The sequence below is a fragment of the Macrotis lagotis genome, chromosome X, assembly GCF_037893015.1.
Source record: "Macrotis lagotis isolate mMagLag1 chromosome X, bilby.v1.9.chrom.fasta, whole genome shotgun sequence".
NCBI lineage: Eukaryota > Metazoa > Chordata > Mammalia > Peramelemorphia > Peramelidae > Macrotis > Macrotis lagotis.
This window is the reverse complement of record NC_133666.1, coordinates 385,086,202-385,100,516: the sequence shown is the minus strand read 5'-3', so window position 1 is coordinate 385,100,516 and position 14,315 is coordinate 385,086,202. Positions and strand designations below refer to the sequence as shown.

General features: G+C 35.2%; 1 protein-coding gene across 1 annotated transcript in view; it reads right to left on the bottom strand.

The window, feature by feature from the left end:
- The window catches only part of SERPINB12 (serpin family B member 12), a 32,424-nt gene extending 18,979 nt beyond the window's left edge, over nt 1-13,445 (bottom strand). Inside the window, exon 1 of the mRNA XM_074199427.1 lies at nt 13,409-13,445. The gene's annotated coding sequence lies outside the window, so the exon portion shown is untranslated. The remainder of the gene's footprint in view (nt 1-13,408) is intronic.
- Nucleotides 13,446-14,315: the final 870 nt, after the last annotated feature.

The window sequence follows — 14,315 nt, the reverse complement described above, 5'->3', positions numbered from 1 at the left end:
ACCACTCGCTAGAGCTATTACAGAGGGGTTTTCTGATCAGATGATGATGATTATGATCATGTTTGTCCTTCATTCTTTTTTTGTTTTTTGCAAGGCAATGGGGTTAAGTGACTTACCCAAGGTCACACAGCTAGGTAATAAGTATCTGAGGCCACATTTGAACTCAGGTGCTCCTGACTCCAGGGCATCACCTAGTTGAATACGTTCAAATGACTCTAGGTTCTATAATTCTATTGAACAGGCTTTAAAGATTTTGCTGAAATAGAAAGGACTGATTAACTGATTTGATGTATGCAACAACAGAATTTTAAAGAATGACTTTACACAGGTTCTAAGTGACCTTACACAAATCATTTAACCTTTCTGTCCTCTTTCCTCAACTGTAAAATAAGGAGCAGCTAGATGATGCAGTGGGTAGAGCACTCGACATGGAGTCGGGAAGATCAGAATTCAAATTTGACTGCAGACACCACCATGTGACTCTGAATAAGTCATTTAACCATGTTGCCTCAGTTTTCTCATCTGTAAAATGAACTGGAGAAGGAAATGGCAAATGATTCCAGTATCTTTGCCAAGAAAACCCCAAATGGGCTCATGAAGAGATGGACATGCCTGAAATTGATTGAACAGTAACAAAATAAAGGGGCTGGGCTCTGAAGTCTTATCCATGAATCAAACTATAATCCATGATTCTGAGGTTTCAAACCTGGGTAGTAAGGAAGATGAGGAGACACAGACAAAAGTGGGGAGGGAAAGAGGAAGGGCAAGTTTAGAAGGAAGGCAGCATTAGTCCTCACTGGGCATATTTGAAGTGTCAGTGTGACATCTCGGGGAGGTGTTCAGCAAGCAGCTGAAAATGAGGAATTGATGATGTTTATGGGAAAAGTTGACTCTAAAGTTAAAGATTTGAAGGTTTGGGAGTCATATTCAAAGAGAGATCATTAAACCCATGCAGAAAGATAATATTGCTGAGAAAGAGAGTATAAAGAAGAAAAAGGTAGATAGATCCTTGACAGGAATGACAGGCAGGAGGAGGAAGAGGAGCCCAAGATTGAGTGAAGATCAAAAAAGCTCTCTATTTAGTCTTTTTTGTTGTTCATTTGTTTTTCAATGTCTGATTCTTTGTAAGCCCTTTTTGGAATTTTCTTGGCAAAAATACTGGAATGGTTTGCCATTTCTTTGTCCAGATTTTTTTTTACAGATGAGAAAACTGAGATAAACAGGGTTAGGTGACTTGCCTAGGGCCACATACCTAGTATGTGTCTGTTTATTCTTATCATTCTACATTTTCTGCAATTAATTATATGTTTAGAGATTATCTGTAGGAAATTATTATGCCTTTTTTGTTGACCTTTAGGTATAACCTTTTGTATAACCTTTAGGACCTTTCATCAATTCCATCTCAAAAACTACAGAATATTAAAATTGAAATGGACCTTATAAATTGTCTCAGTCCAGCTTTGACTCTAAGAGGTTGCCAGGGGAAAGACCTTGACCCCCCCCCCCCCATAATCTATTTCTTGTATTCACTTTCTTAGAGATCTCTATCCAGGAGGCAATCTATGACCTCACATGCTATAAGAAGATTTCAAGGAAAGATCCTAGAGAATAGAAGTAATTACTGACTGGGAGATCAGGAAGATCATACTAGAGGAGATGTAGTTTGATTTGGGCTTCAAAGGATGAGTTGGAATTCAGTCTGTGTGAGGAACAGAGATGAAATGGGGAAGATACTGAGTGGAAATGTGAGCATGGGAATAACATGAACAAAAACTTAGAGGTAAGAAAGCATAGAGCAAAGCACAAAGTGGTAAATAGTCAAGATTAGGAGACTCATTGGTTACCTGGAATTTCTATGAAATAAGTCTTGAAAGGCAAGGCGGTATGGTATTATGGAGGTCCTTGAATTACAAGTTAAAGAGTTTGAACACTCCTGATTAAGCAATAGGGAGCTATTGAAGAGTTTGAAGAGTAATAGAAGTAAATTTATGCATAAGGAAGATGCTTAACAGTAGTAAAAAGAATGGAATATATTGGAGGTGGGATAAGAATGGAGGCTGGAAAACCTGTTAAGAGGGTACTACTTTAATCCAAGCAGGTGATAAAGGTCTATATTAGTGACAATGGAAATAAAGAGGAGGAAATTGGGTACAGCTGGGATGTCTTTTTAACTGGTAGGGAGAGGGCAATAGAAGAATCAAAGAAAACAACCTCAATGTCAAACAAGTAGCACTGTAATATAGAGGTGCATATTAAACCTTTAAAATCTGCTCCAACTCTTTCTCTCTGTTTTGGTATGTTGTGCCAATGAGTAATAAATCATCTTTGTTATTTCTCAATTCTAAAGTTCTCTGTTCAATTGGCTATTCTTGTGTTTGTCGGTCCCAGAGACCAGCTTGCTTGCTTTGGGTGACTGAAAAGGCAACTTTCGGGGTGGGGGTGGGGATAAATTGGAATAAGGAAACTGTATTATCTTTCACAAGAACATCTTGACTGAGAATTGTTTCCTCTCCCTGAGGCCAGCAAATTGAACTGCTAACAGCCCATTTTTAATTGCTTGGGAAAGATTAGGTCATTAATCACAAAAACTTTTATTTGGAGTCTCTAAACCATGAATCATTTGTACAAAACAATTTACATTTAGAGCTTTTCTGGTTCAATTACAGTTGTAATTTTGTGTTGTTACAGCATTTTGTTATTAGGATCCAGTATTTCTTGTCTCTGTTACTATGTATGCATTTACATAGTAGGTTTTCATATGAGAAAAAAGTCTGTTCAGCAGAATTTGGGACTAAGTCACAAATAGCTAGAAGTTATAGTATGGTAAGTACATAGGAGTACAAATGAAATGCTAAAAGAGATTCCAGAAGGGAGAACTGTCCATCTAGAGGTTAGGGGTGGGGTTGGGAGGTGGGAAGAGGGAACTCAGGGAAGACTTTGTGAAGTAGGTGGACCAGGCTGGACCGTGAAGAGAGGGAAGGATTTCAATAAACAGGGATGTGGAGAGCAAATCTTTTTAAGTAGCAATGTTAACATGTAGCAAGACACAAAAACAAGAAAAGGTAAAACAATATGGCAACAGTGGGTAGTCTGGTTGGGCTGGAACATGCAGTAAATTATGGAGAGCATTTTCTCTTTTAACAAAGTTTTTAAATTAATTTTTATTTATTTATTTAAGGCAATGGGGTTAAGTAACTTCCCCAAAGTCATGCAGCTAGGCAATTATCGAGTGTCTGAGTTTGGATTTGAACTCAGGTCCTCCTGACTCCTGGGCCAGTGCTCTATTCACTCTACCACCTAGCTGCCCCCAAGAAGAGCAATTTCTAATAAATTAAGATACTATCTTGGAGCCAGATTATGAAGCATCTAACATGCTTGACCAAGAACTGTATTGTATTTGGTTAGCAACAGTCATTAAAAGATGTGAATAAGAACATGACCTTGTCAGACTTCTGAATTAGGAAAATTACTCTCTGGCAGTGGTATGATCTTTGAATTAAAAAGGAGGAGAAACTAGAAGTAGAGAAACTAGTTAGGATGCAACTGCAATAGATCAAGTGGGTGGTAATGAAGGCTTTAATATATTAAAGTGATGGCAGTGGGAGGAGAAATGAAAGGGTGGATACAAGAGGTTTTGTGGACATATAATGCACAGGGATTGGCAAATGATGAAATGTGGAAACTGAGGAAAAAGATGGAGTCAAGGATAATCCTGAAATCTCAAGACTGAGTGACTGTTAAGAAGGGTAGTGTCCTCAAAAGAAAGAGCAAAGTTAGGAGGAGGGATAGGTTTGGAAGGAGAGTTCAGTTTGGGACACATTTAATTCATGATGATAGTAGAATATTAAGGTGAAAATCTGCCCCAGGCAGTTAGAAATGCAAGACTCGGACTCCAGACTAAGTCAGAGATGAAGACATATAGATATAGTCCTTCAAAACCATAGGAGAGGAGAAAGTTAGCAAATGAGACTGTGTGGAGAAGAGAAATGAAGAAAGGAACAAAAGCCTAAGCAACCCACATTTAGGATACAGGAAGAAGAATAATAGAAAAATAAAAAACTAGAAATAATAAATAGAAAAATAAAAAGACAATGGACTTTTAGAAACACAGAGGGAAATCCAGGGGATTATAGAACCCAAGGGGGAAAAGAGAAAGATCAAAGTGAATAAGGACTTTTCATTTTCAGGTTATAAGGGCATGATTGTTGGCTTTAGAAAGGGTATCAATATATTGAAGATGGAGGCCAGATCTCATGAAGTCAAAACTTCTTTGTGAGGAAATATAAATATTATTAGCCCCATTTTCCAAGGCCCAGAGCAGTTGACTTGCCCAAGTTCACACAGTGAGTTGGTCCAAACATTGGTCTCCCTATCTTGCAGAACTGGGACTTAGAGATATTACATGACTCGCCCAATATTATATAGCTAACAAGCTTTAGACACAGAGCTTAAACTCAGACACAAGTCTTCTAGCTCCAGGTTTACAGTGCTACCAATGATAAGCCAAACCAAATAAGATAAAAATTAATAAGAATAAATGTCAAGTTCCACACTAGGCTTCATAAAGATCAACTTCACAAATCTAGCCTGGGGAGAGTTGTGACTAGATAAAAATTCATCTGCAAAAGGGTTTTAATTGACCACAAGCTCAGTATGAGTTAACAATGTGATATGGTAGCCAAAGATCAACTTATGCTTTCCCAACCTTCAGTAAAAATAACAGTGTCCAGAACATGTCTGGAATACTGGCTGTCCTTTGCAGAAATGATGTAGACAAGTTAAAGCAAGTCTAGAAGATGGTAGCTTACCATGACTACTATGCCAGCTATCTTGTTGTGTGATAAATGATTTAAGGAAATAGGGCTCTTACTTAGAGAAGACATGGGGGGGGGGGGGTTGATTGCTAATTACAGATGTTTGAAGGAGATTTGATTTGATAATCCCCAGAGCTCATATTTAGGAACAATGTTCCAAATAATTCAAAGTCACAGATTTTGGCTAAATATATGGAAAAATTTCTTAATAAAATTGTCAAAAAGTGAAATAGGCTGCTTTTAAAGGTTGTTCCCCCATCCCCTTCCCTTCCCCAAAAGTCTTTTTTTTTAAGGTTTTTGCAAGGCAAACGGGGTTAAGTGCCCAAAAGTCTTTAAGCAGGGGCAGCTAGGTAGCCAATGAATAGAGCACTAGCCCTGAAATCAGGAGGACCTGAGTTTGCAAAAACCTTAAAAAAAAAGTCTTTAAACAGCAGCTGAATAACCAGTTTATTTATTGGAGAACTTGTAGATTTGTTTTCAATTTGAGATTGTATTATAAGATATTTGAAGTCTTTTCCAGAATTTATAGATCATGACTTTATGATTGCTCCTAAAAAGTTAGCCTGCCATTTTCACCAATCTATGACACATTTAGTTAAAAAGTGCTGTGTGTGTCTGTGTGTGTGTGTGTGTGTGTGTGTGTGTGTGTGTGTAGGAGGGCTGTGATCAAACATAACTAAGAAAACAATAAAATTTAGTTATTTGTGGTTTGTCTTTCCATCTGTACTGATCTGAACTACTTACCAAACTACTTACTCCATGTTCACTTTGAGATCAGGGCATCAAGATACTAACAAGTTATTCTATGGGAAATTCCTCGGGGTATATTTATTTAAATGATTTCTAAGTTAAGGAAACATTTTATTGTGGCTTTTTTCTATTGTATGCTGTAACTAAAAATATAGTTATTGGTGTCATTACAGGGTGAACTGCATTTACTAAAATAAATAAATAAATGATTGAGGAAAACTAAAAATTACCTTTTCAAGATGGCATTTCAATTAAATAAGTGGTTACTTTACCCAGGAATAAACAGTAGGCACTTTTAGAAAAATCTACCACACTAAGAAATTTCTGTAGACCTGGGTGTGATATAGGCTATCCCAATAAGGAACAACTTGAAAAACTTGTACAGTATTATAACTCAGTCATCATTAATTTAGATCAGACTTGAAATAATTTTCTAAAATAATTAGGGCTTGAAAGTCTATTCATCCTATGTAATTGTTACTGTTCTTATGCCCATTGTCTTAATACCACTCCCTCCATATTCTTCTTCCAAACCCTATAGTATTAAGGCAAATGATTAGAAAATGCACTTTAAAAATAGAAGAAATCTTAAAGGGGAAAAAAAGAATCTTAAAGAAGATTGTACCCACAAGGCAATGGATATCATATCAGGAGCTCTCCATGACTATAGTCATACTTCTCAGTGTAGTTACCTGGAACTTGGGCTAGATTTGAAGTTAAAGGGTTGGGGTGAACTTGGATAAATTATTTAATCTCTGTGGACCTCAGTTTCATCTTCTGTAAAATGAGAAGAGTAGACTAGATGGCTGCAGAAGTCCTTTCCATTTCTAAATCTATTATGTTGGTCCTATTCTATTTATAAATAAAGTAAAGATTAATTTCCAAATTTATCATTCTCCTATAATTAATACTCAGAAACATACTTCTCTGTAAGCCTAGCTTATAGATTTAAAACCAAATTTATTTATGGTTTACAGGATAATAGAACTTTTTCCCCAAAACAGCTTTTGATTTTCCTTTTTCTGAAAATAGTGCTATTCTCCATTTGGGCTTTAAATCTTAGCATGCTTTATTTTTGACACCTCTTTGTCTTTCACTACCCATCTCTAATCAATTGCCTAGCCCTGGCAACTATGTCAGAACAATAACTCTTGCATTCATCATCAATTTTCTATTCCTACTGCTACCATGTTAGTACCATTTTGAAGTAATAGAACTTCTCCAGTTCCAAACTCTCCATCCTCCTACCCATTCATCATGTCACCACTTGGCCAATCTTCCTTATTCATGAATCTGATGATGTCATTCCACTGCTCAAAACCCTTCAATGACTTCCCATTGTTAGATAAAGCTAAACTACTTACTTAGTCTGAGATTCCTGGTCCTTTACCTTTTCAATATTATTTCACATTATTCCCCAGTATGTGCACTAAGCTTTATCTAAATTAGATTCCATGGCCTATTTCAAACCAAGCCATATAGTTTATATATTCTCCCTTCATCTCCCCATTGAAATCTTGTCTATTCTTCAAGACTCAGCTCAAATGTCATTTCCTCCATAACATTATCCCCAATCTTTCCCACACCACAGGGCCTCCAACACTCCATACTTTTGTGTACCTCCCATTCTATTATATTCAGTTCTGCACTATATTTTATTGTATTACTGTGTAGTTATTGCAAATATCTGTATGTTTTGTATTCATCCTTCCCTACTTGATTACATATAAGTTCTATGAGAGCAGATGCCATGCTTAATTATATTTGTATTTTCCCTAGCACCTAATAATTATGATAATTAATATTTGCATGGTGCTTTAAGGATTACTATGTATTTTGTGTTTATTATCTCATTTGATTTGATGTGTCATCAGAGTACTTTTCACATAGTAGATACCTAATGAATTTCTGATTAATGAATGATTGGATGAATGAATGAATTTATCACTAAAAACTATCCTTTCACAGAATTAAGATTATTCATATATTAATAATTTCCTACTTCAACTTCCAGAGATTGCTAATGTGTAATAGGCAAAGATCCCCTCAGCCTTGACTCAAGGGGAAATTTGAGACAAGAATAACCCTACTTGAATTGATATTTATTTAAAAAAAAAATCAAACAATAACCACTAGGTATCTTTATAACTTGTCAGAATGTGGTAGTAGAGTGAAGAACTGGTAGTTATTCCCTGAACCAGTGCAATTGTACCAATAATCATACTGTCCTCTGTGCTAGTCTCTCTGTTATACTGATGTTCACAAGCTAGGCAGTGTTTGTACAGTAAGGAATGGCTCCTTACCCATGCTGTGATGTCCTCTCAGACATCTCTGATATCAAGACAATGGCTTCATACTCTTTAAATTTTTTATAAATAACTCTACCACAAAGTGGTAGCTTCAAATAAGGGTATTTGGCATACAACAGATATTCAGTTTAACTGATTATTTTTCCCCTTCTAAGAACTGACAGGTTGTTTTTAGCATCATGTAAACAGAATAATAAGTTGGGTACAAAATATAAAAACAGCCAGCTAATTCTCCCTACAATCCCAGAAATCCAATAAAAATGGCAGTCAAACCTTAGGGATGTTACTGAATGAAGTGACCAATCAACCTCAGTAAAAGTATCTGTTAATCCTGAAAAGACCATATAGTTAGAGAAAAAAAAACCCATTTAGTAACAAGATTCTTAATATTAACACCATAAAGAATGGCAGGATGATTGATAGTGAAGAAAGAAGGCCCCATGGGGGGAGGTCCCATTGCCCCATTTTTAATAAATATGATTCATGTGAAAAGAAAAATATAGTACCATGTTTTTTGTGTATTAACAGGTAAAGAATTACAAGGAAACACTGTGGAAAACAGGGCAATCCATGCACCAACATCTAAGACAATGAATGCTCAGCACACCATAGGCACACTATATATGTTACTAACTTTTGACATTAAATGCTAAATTAAATGTAGACCTAATAAGATCAATGGTTAGTTAAGTCCCAAAACCTGATCACAATAAGTTAGAACTCACAAAAAACAAAGACAAATGGCATGAAGGTGAAACCAAGGTGAAAGCCATTTAACAGATCCTATGGGAAAGATTCCTGGGATTCCAACTCCATTTGACAAAATTGTAGTCTGAGGTCCAAGAAGATAAAATGACTCACTCAATTCCTTCGCAAATGATTGTGATTTTCTAGTCTTCAACTATGGTGAAATGGTTCATTAATAGGTATAGCACCTCAAAAATGTGACAATGCATTGCCATTAGAGGAACAGACACTCTAAGAATTGTTCTAGGAAAAACATGCAGCCAAGTTTTCTATCATCCATGGTTTTATTTGTTGTAAGACCCATTACAATATGGAATTCATCTCCACTCTTTTTCTTCAAAACTCAAGTACCATTTTCTATGTGAAACCTTTCCTGGTGCCCTTAACCACTCTCACCTTAGTTACCTTGCATTTCTCTCACCTTAGTTACCTTGCATTTCAACACTTCATATATATTTGTACTTTCATATATATATATATATATATATATATATATATATATATATATATATATATATATATATATATACAGCTTTGTTGTTTCCCTGTTTGAATAAATATTTATTGGTTATTTGTATGCCTGCTTCTTAAAGTAGGGATTGTTTTTAATCCTTTGTTTTTATATTACCAACACCAAGGATGATTCCAAGTGCTTAATTAATATTTGGGAATTTGATTGAATACCTGTTTTATTGATAACTGGCATAGTTTAATCTCTTGTGTGAGGATTCTGAGTGAGGGACATCATTCAATATATCTTTTATTTAAAATTTCAACTCTTTAATCTTTTTACAATGTAAATTCACTAAGTCCTATAAGTATTTCTTCTCTAAAGTAAAATAAGAATAATTGTCATAATGAAGAACAGCATGGTGGGATGAAAAGATTCCTGGGTTTGGAGACTGAAGTCCTGGGTTTGAAATCTGCCTCTGCTGTTGACAATCAAAATTTGTCAACCTGTGTTTTCATTTCCTTATTTGCAAATAGAGAACACTGGTCATGATGATATCTCAGGTCCCTTCTAGGTTTAATATTTTGTGACTATGAAACAGAAAAGGATTTAGCTCCTGTTATCTTTCATCATTTGCTAATTCAGCAGATATTTATGGGCAAGGTAACTGTGAGACACTGAAGGCCAGGGGTCATAAACCAAAATTGTCTTTATCACTAATTGTACATGTAACATTTAAAATATTTTTTCTCTTCTCAAAGACACAGAAAAACAATGTCAGAACTGAAAGGAACTTTAGCATCTGTAAGATCTAAATACTCGAGAATTGATTTAATCTACAGTTTCTTAATGTTTTGTGTGTGTGTGTGTGTGTATGTGTCTGTGTTATGGACCCTACTGACATTCTGGTGAATGGACTCCTCAGAATAGTGTATTTAAATAAATAAAATAAAATACCTAGTATTGCAAAGAAGATCAATTATATTGAAATAAAGTTATCAAAAAAAATTTTTTTTTTAGGTTTTTGCAAGGCAAATGGGGTTAAGTGGTTTGCCCAAGGCCACACGGCTAGGTAATTATTAAGTGTCTGAGACCGGATTTGAACCCAGGTACTCCTGACTCTAGGGCTGGTGCTTTATTCACTGCACTACCTAGCCGCCCCTATCTAAATTTTTTTTAATGAATTCATAGACTGCCTGTTAAGAACCCCTATCTGTATGAAATAGGGGCGGCTAGGTGGCACAGTGGATAAAGCACCGGTCTTGGAATCAGGAGTACCTGGGTTCAAATCCGGTCTCAGACACTTAATAATTACCTAGCCGTGTGGCCTTGGGCAAACCACTTAACCCCATTTGCCTTGCAAAAAAAACCCTAAAAATTTCAAATCCGGTCTCAGACACTTAATAATGACCTAGCTGTGTAGTTTTGGGCAAGCCACTTAACCCCACTGCCTAGCAAAAACCTAAAAAAAAAACCAAAAACTAAAAATAAAATGAAAAAAGAACCCTTATCTAATCCAACCCTCACATTATTATAAATAAAAAAAATATGAAACTTTGAGAGATGAACTTACTAGCCTAAGATCACTTGTCTGATAAGTGGCTGAATCAGTCCTTGAAGCTAGTTCTCCTGACCCTTTTTCCAAAGTGTTTTCTATTTGGTCACTTAGCCTCCTTTGTTAACCCAATTACATATTTTTCTGAATGAAGGGGCAAGGCAAGGAAGGTTAACAACATAGTACAATGGAAAGTACATTGGTTCTAAAGTCAGGGGACCCAGGCTCAAACCACATCCTTGACTTTATGACTTATATGTCCTGGGTAAGTCCCTTTATCTCTCTGGACCTCAGTTTCCTCTTCAGTAAAGAGGGAGGGGTTGGATTAGATGGTCTCTGAAATCCCTTTTAGATCTCTAGTCTAAAGTGATTGAATAAGCATTTATTAAATACCTTCAATGTATTAGATATTGTGCTACATACTGAAGGTTACAGAAAAGGATAATGTCTCAACTGCTTTTTTATTACTAAGTACTATTACTTTTATTAATTACTACTAAAATACTAAAGGACCCATAACATTAAATCCCCACAATTAGCATGTGATAAATTCTGGTTAATTTCTTCATTAACTAACTTGGAAGGAAACAAGTGGTGGTTGGTGAACTAGTCATTAAATTTCCCATCTGAATTTCAAGTTTAAGCACATTTGTTAGTAAGAAAATGAAACTTAAAAAAAAAATAAATAGATAGATAAAAAACTAAAATGAAAATGAAACTTAAATCTAACTTATCTATAATCATAAAAAGTACTAAAACTTAGCAAACAATTCTTTTGGGGAATGGGACCATAATGGATGAGTTTATTATCCCTGTCCTCAATGAGCTTACATTCTAAAGGGGGGGGAGTGGGCAAGATAACATAACTTTCTATAAGGTAATGAAATGAAGATGTCACTAGCAGCTTAAAGGAATCAGAAAAGGTCTTCACATAGAAAGTAGTCTTTGAGCTAAGTCAGAATAAACTGTAGAATTTAGAAGGGGAAATAGGTCAGTTCAAGTTAGTTTGTGAAGGACTTAAAATGCCAGAGGAGTTTGTAGTTGATTCCAGAAGTAAGATAAAGCCTCTGGTGTTTATCAAATAGGATTGTGCAATAGTCAGACCTATGTTTTAAGGTTTGTTTGAAAGAAGGATTGGGGAAGAGAGAGAGATTTGGGACAGGAGACCAATTGAGAAGTTATTTCACTAGCCCAGGAAAGAGATGTTGAGATGGTGGCTGTGGCACAAGTGGAGAGAAGAGGAATGGATTGAGATCTCTTGTCCATATGGTAAAGGAGGATAAGGAGCCTAGGATGATGCTGAGGTTGCAAACCTAAGTGAGTGGAAGGATGGTGGTAATAAGGAGTTCAAAAGAGGATTGGAAAGAAAAGATCATGAGTTATATTTTGGACATGTTAAGTTTGAAATGCCTATAGTACATACATTTCAAAATGTGTGATTTGGGCTTTGGGAACCCTATACTCTCCAGCCTTATTTATTCAAAGAATAATAAAACAGATTACTTTCCCTTGTCAAACTTATACTCTTTTTTTTTGAGAGGGGAAGGAGTGCAGAAATTCCCAAGCACATAATAACTATAATACAAAGTAGAATATGTAAGTTCAATGAGAGGGAAATTCAGTGTGCTATGATGGGTCAATTTTAATAATGCACTTTTTTTTAAGGTTTTTGCAAGGCAAATGGGATTAAGTGCCTTGCCCAAGGTCATATTTGAGCCAGTGCTCTATCCACTGTGTCACCTAGCTGCCCCTAATAATGCACTTCTAAAACCCTCTTTCTAAAGTATTTTTCCTGTGACTTCTCTGTTGCCTAGTTTGTGCTTTGCTAAAAATCTGCATTATTTGTGGTTATAATACTCATATGGGAAAATAATTTTCATTTTTTATATTTTTCCAGTAAATTAAGTAGTTGAGGTCAGTAGCTGTTTTAGAACCAGTCTTCAATTGTCTTTCTTAAGCGCTTCTTAAATACTCTGCAAGTATTTAAAATACCAAGAGACATCTTTGTCCATTTGGGTCAGTTTAGAGAAATTTCCTGCAAATCCAACCTTACAAATATCATTCATTCTCTTTTATGTTCAGTAAGAAGTGTAAATTATGAAAATAACTATTTACATCCTCAATGTACTTTTTCCCCAAGTGAATCATTCATATATCCTCTCCAAATCATGCCTGCAACAAGAATTCATTTGCAGCTATGGTAACCAGGTGTTTCCATAGTAATGCCTATGTTTGAGTTCTGTGCAAAACTAAATAATTATTTAAATAATCGCTAAATAACTCTCTATGACACATCAATTTTGTCACAGTTACAGCCCCCAAAGTTCCTAAATCTTTTTGAAAACATAAAAAAATTCTATATTAATTGTCCAAAATATAGATGTCCGAGATATCTGGGTGCTCATTTTCCTGCTTGAGTATAATAAAAGATGAAACAGAATCTTTTAAATTCTACTAAGTAAGATGATCAGCCATCCTCATAAATAGTTATATTGGTAACACAGACTTCTTTTTCCCAGTATGGGTGGAGGAAGTTAAAGGAGAAGAGAGGACAAGAACTAAGTCAAAATCAAGAAAAATCACTTTACTTTCATTAAGTTATCATTCTATCTACAAAGGAAAGAATTTTGCTGCTTCCTTAAAATAATCTGATTTTACTCAATTAAATGATCACATTCTTCAATTTAAGCTATAATTCCTTTAAAATTTTGTGATTTGGAATCACTTTATCAATTATCAACAGTCATTGGAAAGAATAGAATTTAAAACTGCAGAAATTTACCTTCTTGTCTTCTGAGTTGAAACTTGACAGCTGGTCAGGTGAGTTTGAATCTGTGCTCAGTTAGTCACTTATTAAATATATGAAGTCTTTGCCACTCCCATTTGGTAATGTTCCATTTTAGAACACAAAGCTAAAATTATCTTTGATTTACTCAAGGGGGAAGTTTGCAAAGTTTTTTTTTTTAAAGGTTTTCTCATTTCAAGAGCAAGCAAGAAAATGATTGTCTCTCAAAATTTTCAAAAACGTGATAAAGCTGATAAGTTTGATAAACTCATCCATTATGGTCCCATTGCCCAAAAGAATTGTTTGCTAAGTTTTAGTACTTTTATGATTATAGATAAGTTAGATTTAAGCTTCATTTTCCTACTAACAAATGTGCTTAAACTTGAAATTCAGATGGGAAATTTAATGACTAGCTCACCAACCACCACTTGTTTCCTTCCAAGTTAGTTAATGAAGAAATTTACCAGAATTGATTGCATGCTGATTGTGGGGATTTCATGTTATTGGTCCTTTAGTATTTTAGTAGTAATTAATAAAAATAATAGTACTTAGTAATAAAAAAGCAGTTGAGAGATTGCCCTTTTTTTTAAACCTAAACAAGAGAAACACACAAAAGTGAAGGACTTTTTTAACTCACTTATCATGAAATAAATATGAGAGCTAGAATTGTAGAGTTTCATTTTATAGATGAGAAGCCTGAAGACTACTTCCTAATCTTATGATATGTACTCACCAAGTTTCTCCCTCATATTAGTGTAAGACAATTAGACTGAGTACTGAGAAAATCTATGAAAGAAGACTGAGAAAAAAAAGTGAGAAACTGGCCAACAGCTTCTTTTCTTTTTACTTCACAATTATTTGAAACCAAGTGTTATCTCTAATCTTCTCATGTCCAAATTCTGGC